This window comes from Lycorma delicatula, chromosome 5, assembly GCF_047948215.1.
Source record: "Lycorma delicatula isolate Av1 chromosome 5, ASM4794821v1, whole genome shotgun sequence".
In the NCBI taxonomy this organism is placed as follows: domain Eukaryota; kingdom Metazoa; phylum Arthropoda; class Insecta; order Hemiptera; family Fulgoridae; genus Lycorma; species Lycorma delicatula.
The window spans coordinates 5,378,330-5,404,798 of NC_134459.1; the positions used below are offsets into that span (position 1 = coordinate 5,378,330).

General features: G+C 31.8%; 1 protein-coding gene across 4 annotated transcripts in view; it reads left to right on the forward strand.

Annotated features, from left to right (window-relative positions):
- Ppn (proteoglycan-like sulfated glycoprotein papilin) overlaps positions 1-26,469 on the forward strand; it is a 531,917-nt gene that overhangs the window by 134,614 nt on the left and 370,834 nt on the right. The window lies entirely within an intron of this gene.

Consider the following 26,469-nt stretch of genomic DNA (forward strand, 5'->3'; position numbering starts at 1 on the left):
TAAATTTTTAATTAATGGAATATTTGGATCTTAGAAGACGAAGGCAAATCGGTTCGAATCAGAGTTCATCTCCTTTTTTTAAATTTAAATACGTTGAATTATTATTTATAATTATTATTATTAAGCATTTTGATTGTGAAAAAATTTTACGATAAATAGTAATTCAATAATAATAAGAATAAAAAAAGAAATATGAAAAAACTGGTTAACTGGTTTGATGCAGCTCTCCGAGATTCCCTATCTAGTGCTAGTCATTTCATTTCAGTATACCCTCTACATCCTACATCCCTAACAATTTGTTTTACATATTCCAAACGTGGCCTGCCTTCACAATTTTTCCCTTCTACCTGTCCTTCCAATATTAAAGCGAATATTCCAGGATGCCTTAGTATGTGGCCTATAAGTCTGTCTCTTCTTTTAACTATATTTTTCCAAATGCTTCTTTCTTCATCTATTTGACGCAATACCTCTTCGTTTGTCACTTTATCCACCCGTCTGATTTTTAACATTCTCCTATAGCACCGCATTTCAAAAGCTTCTAATCTTTTCTTCTCAGATACTCCGATCGTCCAAGTTTCACTTCCATATAAAGCGACACTCCAAACATACACTTTCAAAAATATTTTCCTGACATTTAAATTAATTTTTGATGTAAACAAATTATATTTCTTACTGAAGGCTCGTTTCGCTTGTGCTATTCGGCATTTTACATCGCTCCTGCTACGTCCATCTTTAGTAATTCTACTTCCCAAATAACAAAATTCTTCTACCTCCATAATCTTTTCTCCTCCTATTTTCACATTCAGCGGTCCATCTTTGTTATTTCTACTACATTTCATTACTTTTGTTTTGTTCTTGTTTATTTTCACGCGACAGTTCTTGCGTAGGATTTCATCTATGCCGTTCATTGTTTCTTCTAAATCCTTTTTACTCTCGGCTAGAATTACTATATCATCAGCAAATCGTAGCATCTTTATCTTTTCACCTTGTACTGTTACTCCGAATCTAAATTGTTCTTTAACATCATTAACCGCTAGTTCCATGTAAAGATTAAAAAGTAACGGAGATAGGGAACATCCTTGTCGGACTCCCTTTCTTATTACGGCTTCTTTCTTATGTTCTTCGATTGTTACTGTTTCTGTTTGTTCCTGTACATGTTAGCAACTGTTCTTCTATCTCTGTATTTGAACCCTAATGTTTTAAAATGCTGAACATTTTATTCCAGTCTACGTTATCGAATGCCTTTTCTAGGTCTATAAACGCCAAGTATGTCGGGTTTTTTTTTCTTTAATCTTCCTTCTACTATTAATCTGAGGCCTAAAATGGCTTCCCTTGTCCCTATACTTTTCCTGAAACCAAATCGGTCTTCTCCTAACACTTCCTCCACTCTCCTCTAATTCTTCTGTATAGAATTCTAGTTAAGATTTTTGATGCGTGACTAGTTAACTAATTGTTCTGTATTCTTCACATTTATCTGCCCCTGCTTTCTTTGGTATCATTACTATAACACTTTTTTTTGAAGACAAGTTTTATATCTGTTCAAAATTAAAAAACACGACTGTAAAAGAAATTGCTGTTTAATACAGGAAATTATTAATATAGGTTAATTAAAGTGCGTGCCGGTGACATTTTGTATATAGTATAATATTTTTTTAATTTTTTTATATTTAAACATATATATAAAATATGACACTCCCAGTAACATAAGGATTCCAACACGGAGTCATAAATCTAAATCGGTTCGGCCGATGAGCTGCTACGGTGGAACAAACATACACACACCCTAAATGTACATAACATTTTTTGGACAGTCTTGTAAAAATAAGTAAAAATTAAAAAAAAAGCCATATACTCTACAATATTAACGATGATTATAAGAAAAAGAGTTGAGGTTTTACATCTAAAATTTATACTTTTTAATTAAAGCGTAAAAGAATAATTCAGATAAACCTTATACTTTCCGAGTACAAGCATACCTATTTATTTATATAATGACAATACGTGATTTCTTTTTGTCACTGATCGTGAATCGACTAGTTCGATACATACCTTTGTTCCTTTCTATTGTAAACAGATATTTTAATCCCGTCGTTATGTTATCATGTATTGTGTTTTATCTTATAAATCAGGGTGCGTCAATATTTAACTCTCTTTTATATTAAACCAATGTAATACAAAAATATGTTACTGCATTCTAACTCGTGAGCTCAGATGATTTTTTTTAATATTGATATCGATCCAGACAGGCATCAGGGCATTATATAATTTGAATCGAGTGTGTTAAGTACGTTAAATTTATTCTTTCCCATAAGAGTGTAACATTACTTGGTATATACTAGTAAACTACACCCATTACATCCCACGCATTCCACTAACTCCAACCCTTAACGTCTACAGCTATCGTCAAAATAAAAAGAAGAAGAAAAGAAGTGTTTGTTATTAGGAAAGTCTGGTTTTTATCTTGAGAGGGTCAAGTTCTTTCATACGTTCAGTCATTCATAAAAAAAAGTAACAGATGGTCATCAAACTGATCTTATTTATATTTACGATCTAAAATTAATAACCGTTAATTTCAATTTGGTATCTCTGTATGTTAATTTTTTTATTTAAGAATTTGATTTTTTCTTCACCTTAATTAATTCACGTTTCTGTTATCCTAACTTAATTCAACTTGTCGGGAATTGTCAACTCTACTTACAACTACTCTAAAATTACACGTTTGTGTATCATCATTATCGTTTCCTGCGGGTTAGGATACTGATCTGTTCTGACTCCATATTTTCCTCGGTCTGCCTCTATCATGTCTTCCACAAGAAAGATAGAGCGTGAACTAAAACTCGTTTCGGGATTCCATCTTTCAAACGATTCAAGTGCTCTGTCCATTTACTCCTATATAAATTAATCCTTTCATTTACGAAGAAAATATTAAAAACATGTCCGAATGTCTTCATTTATTACTCTATCGACTCAGTCCTTTCAATCATCTCAAAAAAAAACCATTTCTACAACTTGGATCCTATTGAATCTCAAGATTTCGTTATCCAGGCTTCAATTCCAAAAAATAAAATCGGCGCTGCCGTCATTTTATAAAATTTTAACTGAATTTCGACGCTAGCCTTATTTTTTATATTCTAACGAATAGTTCCACACATTGATCGAAATTTATTCAATTTTTTATCTTTATCGTCGTCTGGATCGAAAGTTAAACAGCTCAGGTAAGTAAAAGGATCGAACCCGTTCAAGGATTGTTTCATTTAATATTATCTTATTCCTAACCGTTTCTTTTCCTTTTTATGACTTTATTTTCCTTTTACAGGTAGAGACTTTACAGTTAAAATCCACAATAATCTTATTAAATCTAAACAGATACGTTTTGTAATGAATCTTCATTTTCAGTAAGGATAACTATATTGTCAGTAAATAATAAACGATTCAAAAACGTATAACCTAATGTCACACCAAGCGGTGCTTTACTGTTCCATATAAAAATTAAATTGTCCAAATAAAAGATTAAATATTATCGACGATAAAGAACACCCTAGTCGTACCCCTAAACTAATAGTTAAAAAATTGATTTCTTTGGTCATCCTTATTGGTGTTACGTTATACAAGCTTTTAATAATCTTAATCAAAGATTATATATATATATAACCTATATATATAACCTTTATATATATATATATATATTTGTGTATAAATTAATTAAAATTGCTAGTATTGATGTCCTCTAGTAATTAAATTTAGAAAATTTGCAATTTTCCACATATAAATTGCAAAGATTTTCGTTAAGTGTTTGTGTAAAGTATAGCACTTTATATTAGCAAAACTAAAAGGAAAGCAGTGATAAACAGTATAAAGACCTTTGAAACGTACTGAATAATTTAGAAGGTAATTTAGTTACAAAAGTTACAATTAAATAGGTAATTTTGTTTTCTGATCGGTACGTAATAATACATTATACAAATCATTTAGTGAACGGGTAGGTAAGCTACTCCTCGGATAAGGGAAAGGAACTGTTCGAGCATTTGCTCGGATGAATTGACGGAAAGCGTGGAAAATTCTGATCGGAATAGAATCACAAAATACATAATTATAAAATAAACAAATGATGTAATTAAAGGCTACAATAAATGTTTAAAATATAATCACATGAAATAGCATTAAGGTATTAAAATAATGAATGTAAAAAAACTACGCAATAATTCATAATTTTAGAAGCCGTTTATTTATATTATATCGTGAACGAAGAAGTAGAAAATAATAGTAGAGTTATTTTTGATTTGTATTATTTAAATATTAATCGATAGATTAACATCGTCTAGGTAAAAGAAAATTTTTTAATTATATTTGGAAAAGTCGGCGGGAAGATCTTTTAAACGGTTCAGTAATAATTGATTATAAATCCCAACGGAAGCATAATAAGAAGATTTCTCGTAAGCCGAAGCGTTGCGATGAGTGTATTATAAAGCAAACTACCATTACAAAAACGTGTTGTTGTCTGATTTGATTGAGGTGGATATTTTTATTATTTTAAGAATTCATTATTTTTATTTTTAGCAAAGATTGTACGTTCATAAATATAAACTCGTGGAAAAGTTAGCTTTTTAACTTTCTGTAAATACCGGTCAATGTTATTCATACTTATGAACATCAAGCGACGATCTGACTTTGTATCATGAAAATTCGTTTTGTTGGGTCGCCAAGAAATGATGTTATTCTTCAGAAGTAAGCGTAATAAATATCAATAATGATGATTGGGGAATAGCAAGGGGGATTTAGGCCATGGAGAGGTTGCCCGGAGCAAATAATATCCCTAAAACTTATGATGGACTTATATAAAAGACGGAAAAAACAACTAATAATCACCTTCGTCGACTTTAAAAGGGCCTATGATTGTATACACCGACCATCCATGCTGTATATTCTGAGAAACCCTAAACTCTTCACCCTAAACTCGTAAACATGATAAAATTAACTTTAACCAATACCCAGTCCAGAGTGAAATTCAGAGCTGAACTCTCTCAACCCTTCTACATAAAAACTGGATTGAGGCAAGGAGACGGCCTCTCACCACTCCTTTTTAACTGCGCCCTTGAATTTGTCATGAGAAAATGGTATGAAATAAATCCCAAAAATATAAAAATGGGTACTAAGAAAAACTCCATCACACTAAATCGCCTAGGATTTGCAGATGACCTCGCTCTTTTAGCAAATAATATTCAAGAAGCCAAAACACAAATCATGAGCCTTCAAAACCTAGCACAAAAGATAGGGCTTCATATCTCTTTCGAAAAAACTGAACTGATGGCCATAGATCCTCTGGTAATAGAGCACATTACGGTAAACAATCAGAAAATTAAAATTGTAAAACAATTTAAATATCTAGGGGAAATAATAACTTATAATTTAAATGAAAAAGTGACATGCCAAAACAGGACAAATAAAATGATTAAATCCCAAAAATTAACTTGGCCAACATATAACAAAAAATGCCTTTCTGCTAAAACAAAACTTAAACATTATAAAACTGTAGTACAGCCAGAAGTCACCTACGGAAGCGAGACCCTTTTCAAAATCACTCAGAAAAACCGAATTGAAAAAATTCTGAAAATAGAGAGGAGAATTGTCAGAACGTGTATCAATAAAAAACACCAAAAAGAAGGCCAATGGTGGATTGTGCCAAATGAGGCGGTGTATCGAGAAATAGAGCCTGTTACTGATACTATGCGGAAAAAAATAATCTCTTTCTTCGGTCATCTCATAAGGACACCGGAAACAAGACTGTCAAGAAATATCATTGAAAAGCTCTGGTTCCAAAATCTAGAAGTAGGATGGATCAAAGAAATTAGAGAAGATATGAAAGAATTGGGAATTTCCCTGACCGACCTACAGAATAAAACTGGAAAAATTACAAAGATAAAAGATAAAAGCATTAGATTTAAACAAAAGACAGACAAACGACAAAATACAACGAAGAGGGTGTTTACGGATGAAGAAAAGAAAGCAAGATCTGAACGGATGAAGAAATACTGGGCAGCTCGGAAGAGTAAAATAACTCGCTTTTCTCAGAAAAGATCCAACTAAAATTGACTTAAGTGGTCCCATGTTGGCCGTAAAAGAATAATAATAATAATAATAATGATGACCAAGTTGAGCCTTTTATTAAGACGCTTCAAATCAAAACCGTACATCTCTTTTCAACAAACGTCTGATCTTGTTTCAAAGGAAATCAATTTGATCGTCGCAAGACGATTTTTCATCATATAAAACCGCTAGACGGATAACCAAAACGCTACCGTTATCATTAACGGGAATTCTCTTTAGGCCGCTAGCAATGTTACGTCTACTTGAAAAGTTCAACGCAATATTTTATCCGTATTTAAAGTTACGGATTTAATCCGGCCAGTTAATAATATCTTTCGAAGTGTAATATAAAATGAAGATTTTTAAGGATGAACTCGAGAGGAAAGAGGTTTGTGGCAGAATCTTTTATAAAGAGACTAATAAGGTTTACGGATCGTATAGGATTTTTGGCACGACCGCAATTTGAGATTCTGTTTTCAGTATTCCATTCCGGTTTTATATTTTAATAAATCTTTTTCAATTACAACGTTACGTTTAAGTCAAACATTATTCATGTTTATCAACATGTTTAATCAACATCAACATCATGTTTAATTCATGTTTAATCAACAGATTAAAAACATAAAATTCAACGATTCTTTCTAAAAAAAAAAAAAAAAACACTTCGGGGAACGCTACAATTAAACTTCACCGGATCAGAACAGAAATATTACTGATTCGGGAAGGAATCGTTGCTGTTAGACGATTGTGAAACTAAACTGACAAAACCGTAGCGCAGTACAGCCAGTGAACCTACTTTTATACACGGCGATATAAACCGCATTTTTGTTGCGGACGGATGGGTTAACAGGAATATTGTGTTTATTTATCAGTTTAACGAAGTTATTAACATATTTATTTCACGTAACGATCAGTGCATACGGTATAATAGCTGTTTGATGCTGTATAAAATAAATGATTTAAGTTATTGTTGATATTAGCGGTTTGTTTTCAGAGTTGTCGATGGCTTTACGGATGTAATTTAAAATGAAGAAAGAATGGTAGTGGTATTGTATTTTGTAGTGTCTGTATTTAAATAAATTACATTTTTGATGTTCACGAACGACACAACTCAGGACCCTTTTTTTATTGTCGTATCAGTATACAATTACTTTAACTGGACGAGGTTTTTTTTTTCTATCTGAAGCCTATATTGTAATAACGAATAAATTATTCGAAAATAAACCAGATCTTTTGACGGTAATCCAGTGTTAGAGAACTATGTTCACGGTCTATTGGGGTAGTTGACCCTGACGATGCCGACCTGTCTACTAAATGTGATTTATATGACTGTACCTTTTGAATATTGAGTATTACTAATCAAAATTAACAGCCTGAAGATAAAATAAAAACTTTGTTTGGTCTAGGATGGATATATACCGTAATTATTTGCTAAATATCTTTTAGTCTTTTTGTTATTTTAAAAATAAAAATCTGTTAATCTTTAATTACTAAAGAAGATTATTAGGTTTATTTGACTTACGAATACGGAGTACGTGATATAAAAGTGCGTCTAAAAGAAAAATATATTTTCTTAAATTTTTTAAGCGTTTCTTATTTTAAATTAGCTGCGTGAATATTTTAATTTATACGTGTTAATAAAAACGTTAATCGAACCGTAATTAGTCTAATAAAAAAAATTAAGAGCAGATATTTTTTCATTTTTTAAAGGTATTATAGAAACTGTGTGACTGGACTCTGTTTTATTACCTACAGATCAGATATCCATAACGTGGATAATGGATGCTGATTGCAGGTTCTTTTAACAAAAAGTACAGAAGTTGCTCTGAAGCCATCCTTAACATAGGAACAGATGCTTCTGTAAAGTACTACGTTTATTACGTCCACAGTGCTCCAAAAGTACAAAGTTCTGTAACTCGAATAACTATAACACTGATTATTACTAGTCTACTGCTTACTCGGATAGTATAAACGTCTCGGAAAGATTTTAATGTGGAAATTTAGATGACACGATCGGTTTTACACCGTTTAAGTATCATGACATCCTTTTATTACCGCAGTAGAACGTATAAAATAAGTTAAAATTTTTTTTAAATTAAATTGTAAGGTATGATTTATTATCGTTACAAATAATGAATGTCATTAAAGGTATTCTATAGCGGTATGAAAAGGATTACGCATAATTTTCTACAAACTTATTATTAATTTAGCCGATAGTGTTACGCTGGACATCGAGATAGTTGACCCCGACGATGTCGACTCGCCTACTAAATGTGATATTTTCAAATTTATCCCCGTCTTCTACTGTTGTCGAATCTATTGTTGTACATTGATTCTACCGATATAGTCATGGTTTTTATCATCCGTAAAGCGATCAGATTTTCTTAAAAATAATACTGTAGAGAAAAAGTCTGCTGTGTAGGTTCTAGTAACCGCTTAGAGTTTCATCAGAAAGTTATGTATTATTATATTAAATCGATAGGTTCATGCGTTTTAGAAAAGATATCGTAATAAATGAAATCTCAAAAGAAATAGAAAAAGAGTTTTTTAAGAGGATCGATTTATCTTAAAATTAAATTATAAACTGCTAATCGATAGCTCCAAACTGAAAAATTAGAATTTCATTTCAAGAAAAATCACATTTGTTTTTTTTGATTGAAAAATTCCTGTTGTAAGTTACCGAGTACGTAGGTTAATATGAATATTCGATAAGCGGTTGCGTAAGAAAAACTTTTACGGTTGACTAATGGCAAATATCGATTCGACATTATTCGGAAAATAAGATCCTGAACCTACAAAGACTTAATAATAACGCAAACCTTCTGAGTAAATGTGAACCACGCACACGATATTGTAAAAAATAAGTCTTTAAAATGTTTATTGGTGAATCTAAAAAATGAAAACAATATTTTAAGTTTATTTTATCGTAATCGTTTCAAATGTATTTTTGAATGGCGTTATCTCTGGTTTATATATTGTAATATTTATTTTTTTGTTAATCGCGTAATTAAATCCGTTATCGTTACGTTTTATTTTCAAAATCTTAACGATTCTAATTCTTTTTCTAATTGTTATACGACTGGCACCTATTTATATTTTATTAGAAAAGCAAAATGATAAAAATGATAATAACGTGACTCGATAAAATTTGTATAAGCAGACTTAATTACATTTTACGACCGAAATGATGCCGCTAGATACAGAATTAATTTTCTGCATTCGTTCGTACTTTTTAAGACGTACGATTGTTTTCCGACCTTATGCCTCGGGCGGTAGACGTATTTGAGTGATTTACTTCGTATAGTTAATGGTACATAAATTAAAAAAAAAAAAATGGATTTATAGTCTGTGAAAATTGTTGCTGATTTTATTTAATGATTATGCAACGTACTTTTTTCTCTAGGTTGACCGTACAACATCGTTTACCTTTATTTCGTATGCATTTAACAATCGCCGACAACAGTAATTAAGTCATTATTATGAAATGAGGTTCTTATTATTTACGAGTCCTTTCGTTTTACGAGACGCACTAATTTTTTTTCTTTTACGTTGTTTGCTTTTTATCGTCAACTAACTTTAATGTATTTTCATAATAGGTATGTACATCTGTAATAACCGAATCCGCTTGAGGTCTTAACTTTTTCCTCTTGACTATCTACTGTATTTTTTATTGTTTCGAGCCAGTTTATTTTCCTCTGCAATTTTTACGTTGTATTTTTATTGTTTTTCATAATATTTATTTATTTTTATACATGTATATATTTTAAAAATACAGTAATTGTATAAATATATACAGTCGTGTATTTCCTTTATAACTGTCAGTGATTTAAGATATTATTTTCTTAACGTTCGGTTTATCTATTGCGTTTGTTATGTTCCTAGCTATTGCATTATTTTGTCGTCTGAATTTGAAATATACTCGTAGTTTGAGGGTGCTTTCTTTATATCAATTTACGTAGAATTCATACTGCAGGTAGAGTATCTTTGACGATGAATTATTAACATTAATAACTCGATTTCTATCGATTATGACGGTACGAGTAAAGAAATTAAAACAGTTTCTTATTCCACCTACCAATTCTTTTTCTTTTTTTTAGGTAGATTTCGTAAGAAAGATATCGATCGGACCGCAGGGGTCCGATTTTGAACAATGGGGTGGCTTTTCGAAAAAAAAATTGTTATAACTGTATTATTAAGTAAAATATCGAATTGGTTTAAAGTTCCTACGATTCTTTAGATAAATGCCTAAAACGTATATAAGTAAAGTTTTTTTATATCACCAACCACTGGCCCAGGGAAGGGGTGTAAAAAATGGAGTTTTGAAGACAAAATAAAATCATACCTCCCTTAATAGGTACAAAATTCCATCGGTTTAAAGTGCTCTAAACATTACATAAAACCAAAAAACTGAAAAAACAAAATATCGCTATAACTTTCTTATTAAATAAAATATCGAATTCCATTAAAGTTCCTACTATTCTTTGGAGAAGGTTCTAAAACTCATGAAAGTAAAGTTTTTTGATATAACCAACCAACGTCCTAGATGGTGGAAAAATGGGGTTTAGAAGACGAAAAAAAAACTATACCTACCCTAATAGGCAGAGTATTGAATCGGTTTAAAGTGGCCGTTAGTCCTCTAAATATTACCTAAAACTTTTGTCTGAAACAAATTTTTATATAACCAACCCTTTCGGCAAGGGATGACCAAAATATTGCTGGAATTCTAAGATGGGGCTTGTCGTACCCTAAACATGTTAAACTTTTTTCACTTCTATTTTATTCTATAAAATATAATTTATAATAATTTATTCTATAGAACATTTTATTCTAGTCTACGTTATCGAATGCCTTTTCTAGGTCTATAAACGCCAAGTATGTCGGTTTGTTTTTCTTTAATCTTCCTTCTACTATTAATCTGAGGCCTAAAATTGCTTCCCTTGTCCCTATACTTTTCCTGAAACCAAATTGGTCTTCTCCTAACACTTCTTCCATTCTCCTCTCAATTCTTCTGTATAGAATTCTAGAAGAATTGAAAATAATTACTTTTACTTAATTTTGAAATAATTACTTGTAAAGTTAAAGTCACCGGTAACTATTAAATTACCGGTAAGTCACCGGTAATATTCGTCCAGAAATGTTCATATTTGGCTTAGATAGTAATAACAGAGCAGTTAAATAGGTATTTTTAATGTATATTATTTTGCCCGTTTCGCACAGGTGTAAAAACGAATTAGGTTAATAAATATTCAAAAGAGTACTTTTCTTTTGTCTTTTTTTGAAGAAAACGTTTGAGAGATTAAACGAAACCATATAGATTAACAGAACAATTTTTTGAGGTTGAAATAAGATCGCATTCGATTTTTTTTATAATCGTTATGAAAGGAAGTATGAATCTTAATTATTGAATTTTTTTTTAGGGAAATATTTCGAGAATAGATAAATTTAATAATTTCCGTTAAAAGATCGGGTATATGCAGCGGTATTATGCGTTTTACTTAATTTATTTTTATTAACGTAACGATGATTACGATTTTCGTTTAAAATTTTTTCGGTTGTAAACTACGGCGCTGTGTAGTAAAAGAATGCGAAAGCTGCATATAAAGCAAGTTACAGGTGGATTATTCTTATTCACACCGTTACACATGTTAGAGTAGTAGACGGCGGTCGTTTTAATGGCGGTATGCACTTGACGTGCGGCTCTGACGACCGTGGCATCGGACTAGGTGAAGGTCGGAGGTCGAAGGATTCCGATTATAACCGCGGCGTGGCGTGGAACCCGAGCCTCTGTTATACCGTCGACGTTTAATCGCGCTCGGATCGCACAGTCGCGGTACCCTTCTTCGATACCCGACTTCTTTAACGTTTGCCGGTTTTGAGATCGGGAATGCACGTGTAGAAAATCGAACGAAAAAAGAAGACTGCAGTAGTTACTCGGTCTAGATTCTTTGTCACCGGTCACCGGCACCGACCGCGATCGCTGATAAAAGGTTTACCTTCGTGACTGCTGCTAATAGCCTCCTATCTTGTGACCTGTAAATAAGCCTACGTAACCCTTTATTTTACTTTCTTCACGGTTTATTATAATTTTCTTTCTTCGTTTCAAATTACTGTCGAAGTTATATTTCTTTTGTACGACTATCATCGTATGTCTTCACTCTGATTTACTTACCGTAATTTATAAAATTATACTACTTAATTTTATATATTATTTTTATTTTATTTATTATTAGTATTATTTTATTAAAATAAGTAAAAAAACCGTCGTTGAAGACAACTTATGAAAACTAATGAGGGTTTTTTTATGTTCATCCAAGCCCGTATAAATGCACAATCTACTGAATTGTTGTTGATGTTTCTTACGCTGATCGTATTTAGTCGTTATATCCGCTTTGATATATTTTCGCTGAAACATTATTTCAATGTAAGAAAATAGGTTTGTTTAGAGAATAATGACTGCCGATGTGATTGTTTTTTTCATTTTATAAACGCGATACGAAATCTTTTGATAAATTCTAGTTAATATTTAGTGTTATTGATCATTATATTCCCTGAATATCCAGATGTGTAGTGTAACTTCCTTGATTCGAGACCCGTGGACAGTCGGTTTTAAATTTGAATAGGTTTCATTTGTATTAATTTCATACAAATAAGTAAACGCATATTGGCGGTGTTGTATTAGTCAGCCTAGTTTAAAAATAGAATAATAATCACATTATATTACGTTTTAATAGCAATTTTTTTTATAAATATAAATTTTACCACGTTTGAAAAAGGTTATGATTTTTTTTTTTGAGTTTGAACATTCTGAATCCATTCTTCTTTGTTGTGAGCGTTTTCTTTTCTGGTTTTCCAATAGTTTTTCATTTTTTGCTTTGTTTTTACTTTGCCTCGTTTTAAACAGATGTTGGTTTCTTTTCCCTCGTCCTCTTGACATCTTGTACTAGTTTTCCGAACGATGTTCTTTCTGTCCTACATTATTCTGTTTCTTCAAATATTTAGATACTTCATGACTTTTTGTATTGCTGAGGTCAGTAATGACTTTTTTAAATCTTCAAAGATGATTACTTGGATTTATATGTTATCGTTTTATCCCTAATCGTTGTTTTAAGGTTCCAAACTAATTTTGCACTCAATATTTCTTTTCTAAATCCCCCTTGGTATGCTTGTTGTTGTTTTTTTACGATCGATTCGATTCTATTTTGAAGTAATTTTCAGAAAAGACGAGCTTTATCTTAAAATGAGGAAAGAAAATTACAACTTATTCTTTGTTTTATAATTAAAAAATAGTTTAATATATATATTTTTTTTTTTTTTTGAAATCATTGCCTCCGAGTTTATTTTAAACAAAATATTTTTAAGAAGCGATTGATTTGTTACATGATTCGGTCAATTTTGAAGGTTCAGAAAACTAATGAAAATGCAAATTGTAATAAAATAATTTCTACTCGTATAAAACATTAATTAACCGTTAAATAATTTCATAAATCTGTTTCCATTTTCTTCTCACCTAACTCTCTGAAGGTAGACATATTCGCTGAGACTCTTCCGAATCTTAATAAGCGAGTAAATGTAAATATATTAAAAAAAACGTTCTCCCTCCTAATTGTTTCTTTATTACACCCTATTTTGGTTTATTTTAACGTATTGTTTGTCATAATGTGTGTAGTATAAATTTTTTTTTTACTAGGCTGTGTTTATTACGTTTCATTTTTGAAAGCGATTTTGATGAACGTAAGTGGTGAGAGACTGAAACCGATTTTTTATAGCACAAAGCAGTAGTATTTCAATTATAATCAGCTTTATAGTTACTGTAGTGGTTAAACTAGTGGTAGTATTACTAATAGTAATAACAATAATAGGGGTGAAGAGATGACTTGCAGCATACACGCGCGCGCGCACACACCTACACGTATTTATATATTTACTACTTCGTAAACGACGAGAACTCACTTTTTATCTCTTGTAATCCCATATGGTAGACCACACAGATAGACGGTGAAGAATAGTCTCATGTTATGCTACGGTACTGCATTCCTATCTCCTCTCTCAAACTTCCCCCAAATAATGCATACTAACAACAGTATTTCACTTTAATCAGCGCTGTCATATAATCAATAATCAGCTGTTTACGAATATAAATGAATTCCATTATATACCCGATGATAATTAATTATGCTTGTTAGAAATTTTAATTTAATTAGCTTCTTGAATTAGAATTTATAAATAGGCCTACATTGAATTGTAGGTGTACCGATCTAATATCATCCCTTTTGTGTACCGTTGGCTAGCGATGAAATAGCTCTTAAGTTTTCTTTAATCTTAAATTTTTCATCGTACAGAGGCTAATTTAAATTATTTATAAACTAGATTTAAATCTGGCACTTGCAACATCGTGGAACGGATGTCGTAACAGTTCCGATATTTATCAATACCATCCGTACACTTTACTAACGTATTCGCGAGTCACATTAATTTGAATTCGAACTTAAAATTAGTACCTGAGAAGTATTACTGTGTATTATTATCTATCATCTAGGGTTGTGACATATCTATGGAAAATACATTGCGGTCGTACTTCTTCAGAAATAAACTCTGCCGTTTTTTGATAAAATATAAAATTCATTTCTTCGTGATACGATTCCACCTTGCACCAGTCTTGTTGCATCTTTGCAACGCGAGTGAAAAACTTAATTCATATTGCCGGTAAAAAAAAAAAATATATAGAGGGTAAATTTATTTAATTTCGCACTCCTTTCTCTGTTACCTAATTAAATAGACATGCGGATGTGACGATCCCCTCGCTCAGTGTCTTCGACACTAACCCACCGGGTTGGTCTAGTTCTGAACGCGTCTTCCCAAATCAGCTGATTTGGAAGCCCAGAGTTCCAGCGTTCAAGTCCTAGTAAAGCCAGTTATATTTACACGGATTTGAATGCTATATCGTGGATACCGGTGTTCTTTGGTGGTTGGGTTTCAATTAACCACACATCTCAGGATTGGTCGAATTGAGAATGTACAAGACTACACTTCTTTCACACTCATACATATCATCCTCATTCATCCTCTGAAGTATTATCTAAACGGTAGTTACCGGAGGCTAAACAGGAAAAAGAAAGAAAGAAAGAAAGAAAGTGTCTTCGACACTGCAGTGATCCAGCCAAGTGACTTCCGGGATAAGAGGCGACGGTACCTCCGATTACTAAGTGCCAATTGCTTGGTGTAAGTGTTTTAAGTAACACGTTAGTCTGAATAATACGATTAATAAGTGCCAGTTACTACTATGAAGATAAGAATTAGCTTTGAGGTGATAAATCTTCTCTAAAAATGGAAGAACCGCGTAGTTTGTCGACGGCACATAGAAGGCAGAAAGCAACAAGAAAGCACTTCATTGTAGATCTAGATGAATACCCTCAGGAAATTCAAGATACAGCTTGTCGATGTATAAAACCGTCCCAATTTTATGATTTCCTAGGGAAATTCCTTAAACGATACTGTGATTTATTAAACTTCGACAGATCTGACATTCGATTTCGAGCCGCTGTTGAAAATATAAAGGACAACAAAACAGTGAAAATCTTTTAAACAAAAATGAAGAAAACTGAATGAAATTACAGTTATTGACTACAAATACAGAATAAAAATACAGTTTTTGACTACTTTTAAATATAATTGAAATTAACGTCCTCATGGAATGCGCAAAAAACCTATACAAATATTCCCATTAATTGCCTAAAATATAATATTTTCTCACTGTTATAGCCCGATTTGAGTTTTTCTGAACTAACGGTTTTCTCGTCATCGTCTATTTTCAAGTAATAATATGTATTACTACGCAAATAATTCATGTAGTTGTTTTTGCTTTTTAGCCACAAAATAAATTTCTGTGTGACGTAGTTATCCCTTGAAAAAGGTTAGGTAAAAAACTTTTAAACTGGGCGAGAAAAATGAGTAAAAAGACAATTAAGAGATTATTTTTAATTTCTTATAGTTACTTATGTGAAATCAAATAGGTGATTATTTGTCAGAAAAGAATAATTTTATTTAATTTTTCGTGATATTTTGAAGATATATTTCAGTAATGAAATTCATCATCCTGACTCCGAAGGGGAAGACACGCGCCATGTGACCGAACCTCCGCACCTAGCTCTGAGAGGCTTTACCGAAGATCATCTTGAAAGATCTCGACATGTTTCATCTTGCCAGTCAGGATGCCACCGATACGAATGCCACACGCGACATTTCCATCGATGTAAGACGCCTATACAGATCCCACTTTTAACACAAGTCTTAAACAAGACCCCGCCGATTGAGCTGATCCGCGAAACCGACCCTAAGGTAGAGCGAGCCCAACACGCAATGTCAACGAGCACGCAACAACTAAACAACGCAAACACCAACTATACCAATAAAACAAAAACCTAGTAAAACACTAACTTGAAAACAACAAACACAAAAACACCGCACATTAACAAAAACAAATAAAACCCAAACAAAAATTAAACAACTAATCACTAATACACCAAAACCTATTCTATAACTCACAACAGAAGTAAATCTAAAAAACTGATGTGGTCGTTACATGACTTCTTTGTACGCCTATTAAATTACATACACACATTTTTTTTTTAATGAAAATTTTATTTCATTAATAACTTCTATCCCCGTTACTTTTTAATCTTTACATGGAATTAACAGTTAATGATGTTAAAGAATAATTTAGATTCGGAGTAACAGTACAAGGTGAAAAAATACGATTTGCTGATGATATAGTAATTCTAGCTGACAGTAAAAAGGATTTAGAAGAAACAATGAATGGCATGGATGAAGTCCTACGCAAGAACTATCGCATGAAAATAAACAAGACCAAAACAAAAGTAATGAAATGTAGTAGAAATAACAAAGATGGACCACTGAATGTGAAAATAGGAGGAGAAAAGTTTATGGAGGTAGAAGAATTTTGTTATTTGGGAAGTAGAATTACTAAAGATGGACGAAGCAGGAGCGATATAAAATGCCGAATAGCGCAGGCGATACGAGCCTTCAATTAGAAATATAATTTGTTTACATCAAAACTTAATTTAAATGTCAGGAAAATATTTTTGAAAGTATATGTTTGGAGCGTCGCTTTATATGGAAGTGAAACTTGGACGATCGGAGTATCTCAGAAGAAAAGATTAGAATCTTTTGAAATGCGGTGCTATAGGAGAATGTTAAAAATCAGACGGGTGGATAAAGTGACAAATGAAGAGGTGTTGCGGCAAATAGATGAAGAAAGAAGCATTTGGAAAAATATAGTTAAAAGAAGAGACAGACTTATAGGCCACATACTAAGGCGTCCTGGAATAGTCGCTTTAATATTGGAAGGACAGGTAGAAGGAAAAAATTGTGTAGGCAAGCCACGTTTGGAATATGTAGAACAAATTGTTAGGGATGTAGGATGTAGGGGGTATACCGAAATGAAACGACTAGCACTAGATAGGGAATCTTGGAGAGCTGCATCAACCAGTCAAATGACTGAGGACAAAAAAAAAATAATAATAACTTCTGATATTTTTTCTTTTTTTTTTATCGATATTATTAAATTATTATTTAACGCAATTTTTGTTACAATCAAAGGTTAATAATTATTAATAAATCAATATATTTAAATTAAAAAAGATAGTTAAAAAAAGGAGATGAAATCTGATTCGAACCGATGTGCCTTCCCCTTCTAAGATCCAAATACTTCATTAATTAAAATTTCATTAGGCTGTAACTCTGGAACAAATGAAAATAAGTACTACTTATCGTTGAAAAGCTCTCAATGAGGGCTTATTACTGCAGTTAAAAAAAAGTACAAAATCCAATTTTTGGGGATTTTGGGCTTTTTTGTTGGATACTTTTGGTTCAGTCGATTGAAATCAAAAAGAGAGTTGCACAACTAGATGTTACAACAGTCCTATAATCCAAAATTTCACATTCTACGGCTAATCGTTTTTGAGTTATGCGAGATACATACGTACGTACATAAATAAATACATACATACAGACGTCAAGCCAAAACTAGATCAATTGGATGCAGGGATGGTCAAAATGGATATTTCTGTTGAAATATGAAAACCGAAATTTTTCGCGATTACAGTGCTTTTTTATTTCGTACAAGGAAGTTGAAATCAATTTTCCTACGCAACATATCCCACGCACGTACGTACGCGGGACATTTATACGTTTGACTTCTTTTTCTTGCACAAGAGTAACTACACCTTCATTTCAGAGCGGAAGTTTTTTGCTGCCGCCCTTCTTCTTCATTTTAAATAGAATTTCTGAAGCTGTCTTTAACAATACAGCTAACATCTCTATTCATTCTCTATTAATATTACAATTACACGGCTTAAACTGAAGGTAATCATCCGATTTCCGCTTGTAATTGTCCCTGATACTTAATTCGTCAAGCAGATTAATTCTAAATGTTTCTTCAGAAATCGGTTGTCTTAACCACCTAAATTGCAGTTGTTAACCGTAAAAGGAATTTATTAGTGTTCTCAACATAATCACGATTAACTCTAATATCTTGAATGGAAGGAAACACTTATAATCCAATATTTCGTAATCGGTAATGGAGCGACTCTCTCGCGCAGCCTATGCGTATTTACGCACATTCTTATGCGGAAAAAAGATTCATGATATTTAAAGAATTCATCGATGCAAAATCCACAGGAGCTTGCCCCCCATAACATTACCTACTCTGGCATTAAAGTCACGAAATCTGTCGCGTTAAATTGCATAGGATGAAAAGAATCATTAATAATATTTTTATCGGTGTATTTTTTCTTTGAATATTTAGATAGTTTTCTTTTTCATACTTTAAAATTTATTTTAAATTCAAGAATATTAATCCTTTTTTTATAATTAACTTTTACGTTTTGTTTGTTCTATAAGCAAAGAGGTAAGTTAAATTTTACAATTAGATGCATAATTCATGTTAAACAATTATAATCGATAAATATTTATTAATCGATTAGAAATAAATACTAAATAAAAAATGCAAAAGCAAGAAATAAAATATGAAAAATAACATTTAAATAAAAACCGATCAATTGCTTATCTCCGTGGCGAAGTGGTGGTTTAACATTTGATGATTCTTTGTAATTTTACGATCAAGAAATTATTAGTCTATTGATTTATTATTATTATTATTTATTCACCGTAAAAGCTTCGAAGCTTGGGCATTTGATTATGAAATGGAACTTTTTGCAGCCTATAAAAAACGCCACGCCTGACTGGGATTCGTACCCGGGAACTCCATACCGCCACAGATATCGGCTTATTATGATGTTAATATAAATATTAATTAATATTTATATAAATTTAACTAATAAATTTATACAATAAATAATAATCTATTTTCTTTGTAGATTGGACACTTCACCTTTTTTAAACGTCTTCCGTTCCTAGTATTCAATTCAATAGACAATATTACAAGATAACCTTTGCTTTTTGCTTGGACTGCACATCGTATGAACTAAATTTTGTTATTTTCTGTTCCTTGTGTGTGTGTTCGCGCGCGCGCGCGCGCGCGTGTGTGTGTGTTTTGTAATTTATCCTTTTTCTATTGATACTAATTTCGTTATAATCCCCTAATGATGACTGTTATTGTTAAACAGAATGATGATGATTCTTTAACGCTGTAATAGATATTTAATCCATTAATTTTCATTCTTTTTGTAGAAGAGGTTGTTTAGATACTTTAAATGTTGTAGGTTGAATCTGGTTTAGGCGGACTAAAATCTTTAATTTAATATTTACGGACTAAGTTTTAGGCCCACCCAATCGTAACGGGTGACTGTAGTATATCTTTATCGATAGAGACTTAATGTCAGTCGTGTATCTAAATATCTTTGCTTTTAGAATACCGGTGACTTTTTGAAGCTAAGCAAATTTGTATAGTTCGGTTTCGTTTCACTGTTTTTTGGGGAAAAAACTTTAGTTTATTTTTTATTATCGTTACAGTGTTATTAAGATAATAAAATGTCTATAAAATTAATGTAAAAATCGGAAATTCTGTTTCATTTACTACAAAAAAGATATAAATGAAAACGGATGTGTCAGTTGATAAGTAAAATTATTTTTATTATTATTATGAAACATTTAATAAAATATTTTTAAAACTCAAATAAAAACCCGATGATACACTGTAGTAATTAAAAATCCAATATAACAACCTATCTGGGTCAGTTTTTTAAAACAGGATGTTTAAAATAGATTTCAAAGTAACACGTTTATTTATACGTACATTTCTTTCAGAGTCGAACGTTCACCGGATTGTATATTTATTATGAATTCTCTTTTTATTTCTTCAATTCGGCACGGAAATAAACTTAAAATACTAATTATAATGAAAAATGTATACGTTTACAGTTAATTACTGACTTACGATGACTTCTGTATTCTATATGCGAAATTACTATTTTACAGAATTAATTTTGAACGTAACGTATTTAAGGAAGTAAAATTCACAGTCGATTAATATCTTTCTGTCTGTTCTTTAATGATTGTTTACGCGCGTCCTTGGAAATACGCTGAATTAAAAGAGAAAAGAACGTACAGTACAATTAGCAAAAAGTGAATTCATAAAAATTATAGGAAAAATTAAATATAACTTTTAATAGAATTTTTCTGTTAAAAATTCCGGTATGTATAACTTAAAGTGTAAAATTCTAATTATGTTGTTTTTAAGCGTATGTAAGATTAGTTTTCCCTCTGTTTTAGTATTCTGAAGATAGAATACATTTTTTTCTTTCATAACTATATTTCCAATTTTTCTTGACTTAAATGAAAAAGAACTTTTTGCCGCGTAAACCTTTCGTTATATCATCTTGCTAGATTACTAACAGTGCATAGTATAAACGACAGTTACATTTCCACATACTAATCGATCAAGAGAATAGAAAATGTTACCGAATATATTTGGTAAAATTTGGTATATGTTTTTTGTATAAGTTTAATAAATTAATTTATAATAATATTATAAAATTTGTCTATATTAAAATTCACCCAGAAAATTGTCAAGATACAGAAAAATTAGTTACGGAAAGAATCGGTCAAAGTTGAAAGAAAAGTACAATTGTAATTTGAATTTTTGAAATATTTGTAAGGAAGGATTAGAGGAAGAAATCGTATTATTGAAAAGGTACAAAAGGTTAGATAGAAATATCGTAACCGAAGTCTCAACAGCGTAATGTTTAAGCAGTGCTAGGTTACCCGTTAATGATATTTCAGCTGTGAAAGAAAATGTAAGACGATTCGCTTGTATTATACTAGGGACGTAAACATTTTTTGGATAGACGTTTTAATTAAGATGGAATTAGAAAGCGGTAAACGGGAAATGAGTCCTACGGGAACAAGTAAAAATCTATAAATTAGAACGGAGAAATCGGTTTTATTTAACGGTATTAAATATATTAAAGCGAAGCATTATATTTTTGTACTTATAATGTATATGTGTAATGTATATTCGAGTGGAATTTGATAATTTTCCAGGGTAACAATGAAAACACTACTTTTTATTTTAAAATGTATTTTTCTTGTCAGGGTACGAAGACTCCATTTTAGTCCATTCTACGAATTATTATTCTTATCGCTTGTCAAAATCTGATAATAAGCGTTTATTTCATCGATGATACAAATGCTAAACTCTTTTTAGGAAGTCATCTTTTCACGCTTAGAAGTAGGAAAACGTTAGACGGCGCTAAATGTGGGAAGAGTATGCTGAATGTGTAGTCAATTCTTAGATCAATTTATACAATTAGTCTTCTGCAATCGCTGCTTTGTGAGCTGGTGCATTTTCATGATGATAAAACTTATCAAATATAATGGTTTTTTTTTCAAGTCCAGTCCCTTTAATATCACTACATAATGTTCTCCGTGATGGTTTATCCTTTTCTCACGACAATCAATTTATAGAATCCCTTATGCATTTGAAAAGAATTTTCGAAACAATTCACTATTTCGATAGTAAAAATAGTGTTAATATTCTTTATTTCGTAATCATTTGTGTGTATAGTAGTGAACCTATATTCTAACGTCGGCTATGAAAACTTTGTCTGGATTATGTAACTAATGCTTAGAACAGCGCATTACAGTTTTGATCGATTGTGAGCAAACGCGGCAACCAATCTGCCGATAGCTCTTTCATATGCGATTGTTCATAGTTCATGTTTTTTTTTTTGTTTGTTAACCTCTGGGACCACCGTTAGGTTATCGCTTCAGAGGATGAGATGAATGATTTCTAGCGTGTGTGAAAATGCCATGCCTGACCGGGATTCGAATCCGGGACCTCCGGATGAAAGGCCGAGATGCTACCACTCGCGCCATGGAAGCCGGCTCATAGCTGATGTTGCGTGCACATTCAGTCGGAGTGTTCACAAACTCGGCCGTTTCACGCAGCATTATTTGATGATGAATTTTATAAATAGAAAGACCATTAAGAATATAAAAAAGCTGACAACATAGTTTAGATCATACATCTGTGGGTTGTTTCTGATGCACGGTTTGCACACACAATTTAATTGAAATATTTTTCATTTTATTTAAATGTAATATTTTTTCCTTTTTTTAATTCTATAATTTTAACTAAAGCACGTGCGCATACCGTATTTAATTCACGCGAGTGCGGCGGTACTAGCTGTGGTCAGCACTAACTAAACTAAGTTGTGTAACTTCACAACTTACATAGAAAAAATTTCGCTTGCACGGTCGGCAGACTGGTGTAGCCGCGAGGTACCGAGTCAACCGGGCGGTCGATTACGAACCCAGCCGGACCAAATTACTTTTTTCCACTTTAAATTCATTTATTTAATTCTTCCGCTCATCTGTAACGTCACAATATAGAAGACGACTAAAACAACAATTTTTTGGGTTGGAGTGCGGTTTTGCAAAAATTGTTATTTTTTTATCGTTAGCAAATGTGCCTAAGAAAAATATGACTTGAATTAGGCGAAATCTCGAGATGTTGAGGGTGACCTTGCTCTACAGCCTCACCCCTTGGCCTGTAAAGTTGAAAATTTAATGGTATCAATGTCCCGTGTGTAAAACTAATCCGACCGAGTTTGGTCAAAACGGGTCCAGTATTTCTGAAGATATAAGGTGATTTAGAGGCCAACACCAAACACACGTATAGTTGAACATTAACATCAGGAAAATTTACATCCGGTTTTTTGGGTTCCTTAGGTGTCAAAACGTCAAGATCAGGTAAAAATATGCCCAAACTGGTCCGATTACAATGCTTTCTTTTGTAGAGCTGTAGCGCTATGTAGACGGGAAAGTAAAAAGAATCGACAAAACTCTTTATCAAATGCATCAAAACGATCTTACTTCAACGTAAAAAATTGCAGATTGGCGTGGCTAAAAAGTTTGTTTCTCCCTTCGTGTAGGTTAAAAAATCACAATTTTAACAATAACGAGTTTACGTCTAAGAGTTGGATGCTGTCTTTGGTAAAGCTTAACTGTCAAACTAATAAAACTAACCGTAGAACAAGCTTTTTTATATAAATTGATTTATAAAAAAAATAATTGCAATTTTAGATGCGCAGGGCAAAATAAAAAGAAATATTGAAACTAGGGAAAAAACAAAGATTATCTGGCTAATTATGTAGGTAGAAGAGTTAAGAAATCTGTTTATGCCAGCCGATTTTCTTGGAAACCGGTAAAACATTAGATCGTTAAAAACAACGATATAAATGAATGTATGTAGTAAATAGGGATTAGGTACCTGCGAAACTTACTTTATCGAAGGTGAAACACAAACTTTTTGATGAGCTAGGTAGACCGATAACAAATAGCGTGTTTGAATGTTACGTTAAAAATCTTTTGTGAAAGTTTTCGATCGTCAGCACCGTGGAAATTTATCGCATATCTCTCTGATCGATTCGGGTTCATGTCGTCTACTTTTCTTGAGATAAGTTTTATCTATCCAACCTTCAAAAGAGGTGTGCCCTAAGTCGTGGTCAATAACGGTTGACGTTTTTAAACTATGTTTACGCTTTCTGTTGGGATTTTTAAGATGAAAGCGAATATTATATTGTTTTTTAATTTAATTTTGTATCGTTATTTTAAAATACTTGAAAATTATTTTTTTGCAAGCGATGTTTAATCGTCGATTAATATCGCTTATTATTTCTTCCGGTTTTTAGTAACTCTTTCTTTCTACACTCTCCGGGTCTTTTTTTCTTTCAAAATAAAAAAAAAAACACGAATAATATTAAAACAACCTTTTACATACCTGGAGGTTTTGTGTTTTTTTAGAATATTCAACCGAGTTATAAACCTTTTAGGCCAAAAAAGAGACAGTAGTTATATTTACTTTTTGTAAATAATCCGCGCGGCTCTCTAGGATTATCAGTTAGCTAATTACTATATAAAACTACGTATATTTTTTTTCGCCAAATTAGCCGGATAATATACAAATGGATTCTATTAAGTGCCTTCCAACGATCGAAATGTCCGTCAAATAATAAGCCAAAATAAAAATAAAAATTAATTGTCCTTCAATAAAACACATTTGTTCTGTAACAAATTGGCAGTCTTCAATTAGTCGATTGATGTCAGACACTCTACTAGTTTGATTGTTTTAAATGCAATGTTTATTATTAATACTATCAATCCTTATCGAACGAATCGTAAAATACATAGTCCTAAGAGTGGAGAGCGCGAGAGGAGAAATACCGAACCGAATGACAATTATAGTAAGGTTTAAATTATTTTCCTCGTCCACCCTGGACTCTATCCTATAGTATAGTGTTGAAGTATTCATATGAACGATTCAATACACGAAATATCGGATTAGTCGTGCTATATTCATTTATCGGCTAAATCCTTCTACCCGCAATAAAGCCAACCTATTTTTTGATTTTTTTATAATACTTCGTCAGAAAATAATGCTAATTAAGTAACGAAGATAACGTTTTGATTCTTTACTTTTATTATAAATTAAGAATATTTAAATGTGTACCTTTCAAATTATCACATCTATTTATTTACTTCATTAGTAGAAAATTAAACAAATAAATTACGTACGATTAAATCGATATTAAATACATTTTTAATAATTAAAATTCAACAGAGAAGAAGTAAAAATAATTAAAACGATACTAAGATTTGCAGAGTAATACTTTTTTCAACTCGTTAAATTTTAATCGGCTTAAAATAAGTGAAATCTAAAAATTGAAAAAGTATAATTTTATTACAAATTTTAAGGCTGTTTCTTTGTGAAGTCGGCCTTAATGGATTTTAAAGTTTTTTTTTACTTAAAATACGGGTAGTCCTGTAAAAAAATGTTTCTCATGAAAATAGGCGTTCATAATAAATGCAAAGATGAAAACTTTGCATCGTATAAAAATAAGAAAAACGATGCGGGTAAATGCCGTCAAGAGCGTTTCTGTGTAACCTATCGTATACTACGTCATATCACCGCAGAACGTGAAGTAAGGTTTTCTGGAATGCGGAATGTGTATTATTGAAGCAAAGCTTCTTAACGCAGGCTTCATGATGGGGATTCAACTGGGAAAAAACCAACGTCACGAAAAGCGTCACGCGCTATGTGATTCCCTCACTACGCCTACCGCGTGCTACATACAAACATATGCTATACAGCTGATCATATGTTAGTAAATATTTCTTAGCATTAAAAATTTTTTCGTTTGTATATAATGCGTATACGTTATTTTGAACAATTAATAATTCAAACAGAGTGTTCTGGGACGTATTCGCCGAACTTCAGGAACTGATTCAGGACACCAAAATGAGCAAAAAGCTTCAATCGACATAAGTCCTTCTTTGCTTTGTTTTCCTTCTGGATGCCATTTTGTGATTTTCAATAAAAAACATTATTTCTCAGAAACGGGTGAACCTATTTTAATTAAGTTCGGTAGATCTAAGACTAGTGTCTTATTCTACAAAATAAAAAATTTTGAAACGTCACCTTCAACAATTTCAAAATGACAGCTGTCTTAATTTTTTAATCTAATAAATTTTTTGCCTGTTTTTATTTCCTCCACTAAATGTAATAAAAACTATTAATAATAAATAATAACAGTAAATTAATAATAATAAAAATTATCACTTTGCATTATGATGGGCAAGCGTACTGCCAGGTTAATTGTCTGAAATAACTCGATTGTTTTTCAACGGAATTTTACAAATGAGATGTCATTTTGTTCAAAATAAAACGCTTAATAAATTTTAATAAGAAAAAATATTGTCAAACAAATAATTACAAAGACATTGAAGATTAAAAAATGAAGATGGCCACTATGAAATTTTTAAAGGTGACGTTTCCAAATATTTTGAGCTCAAACTTCAATAAATTGAATTAATAAACTGTGAACTGTGGGTCTGTATCACTGTGTG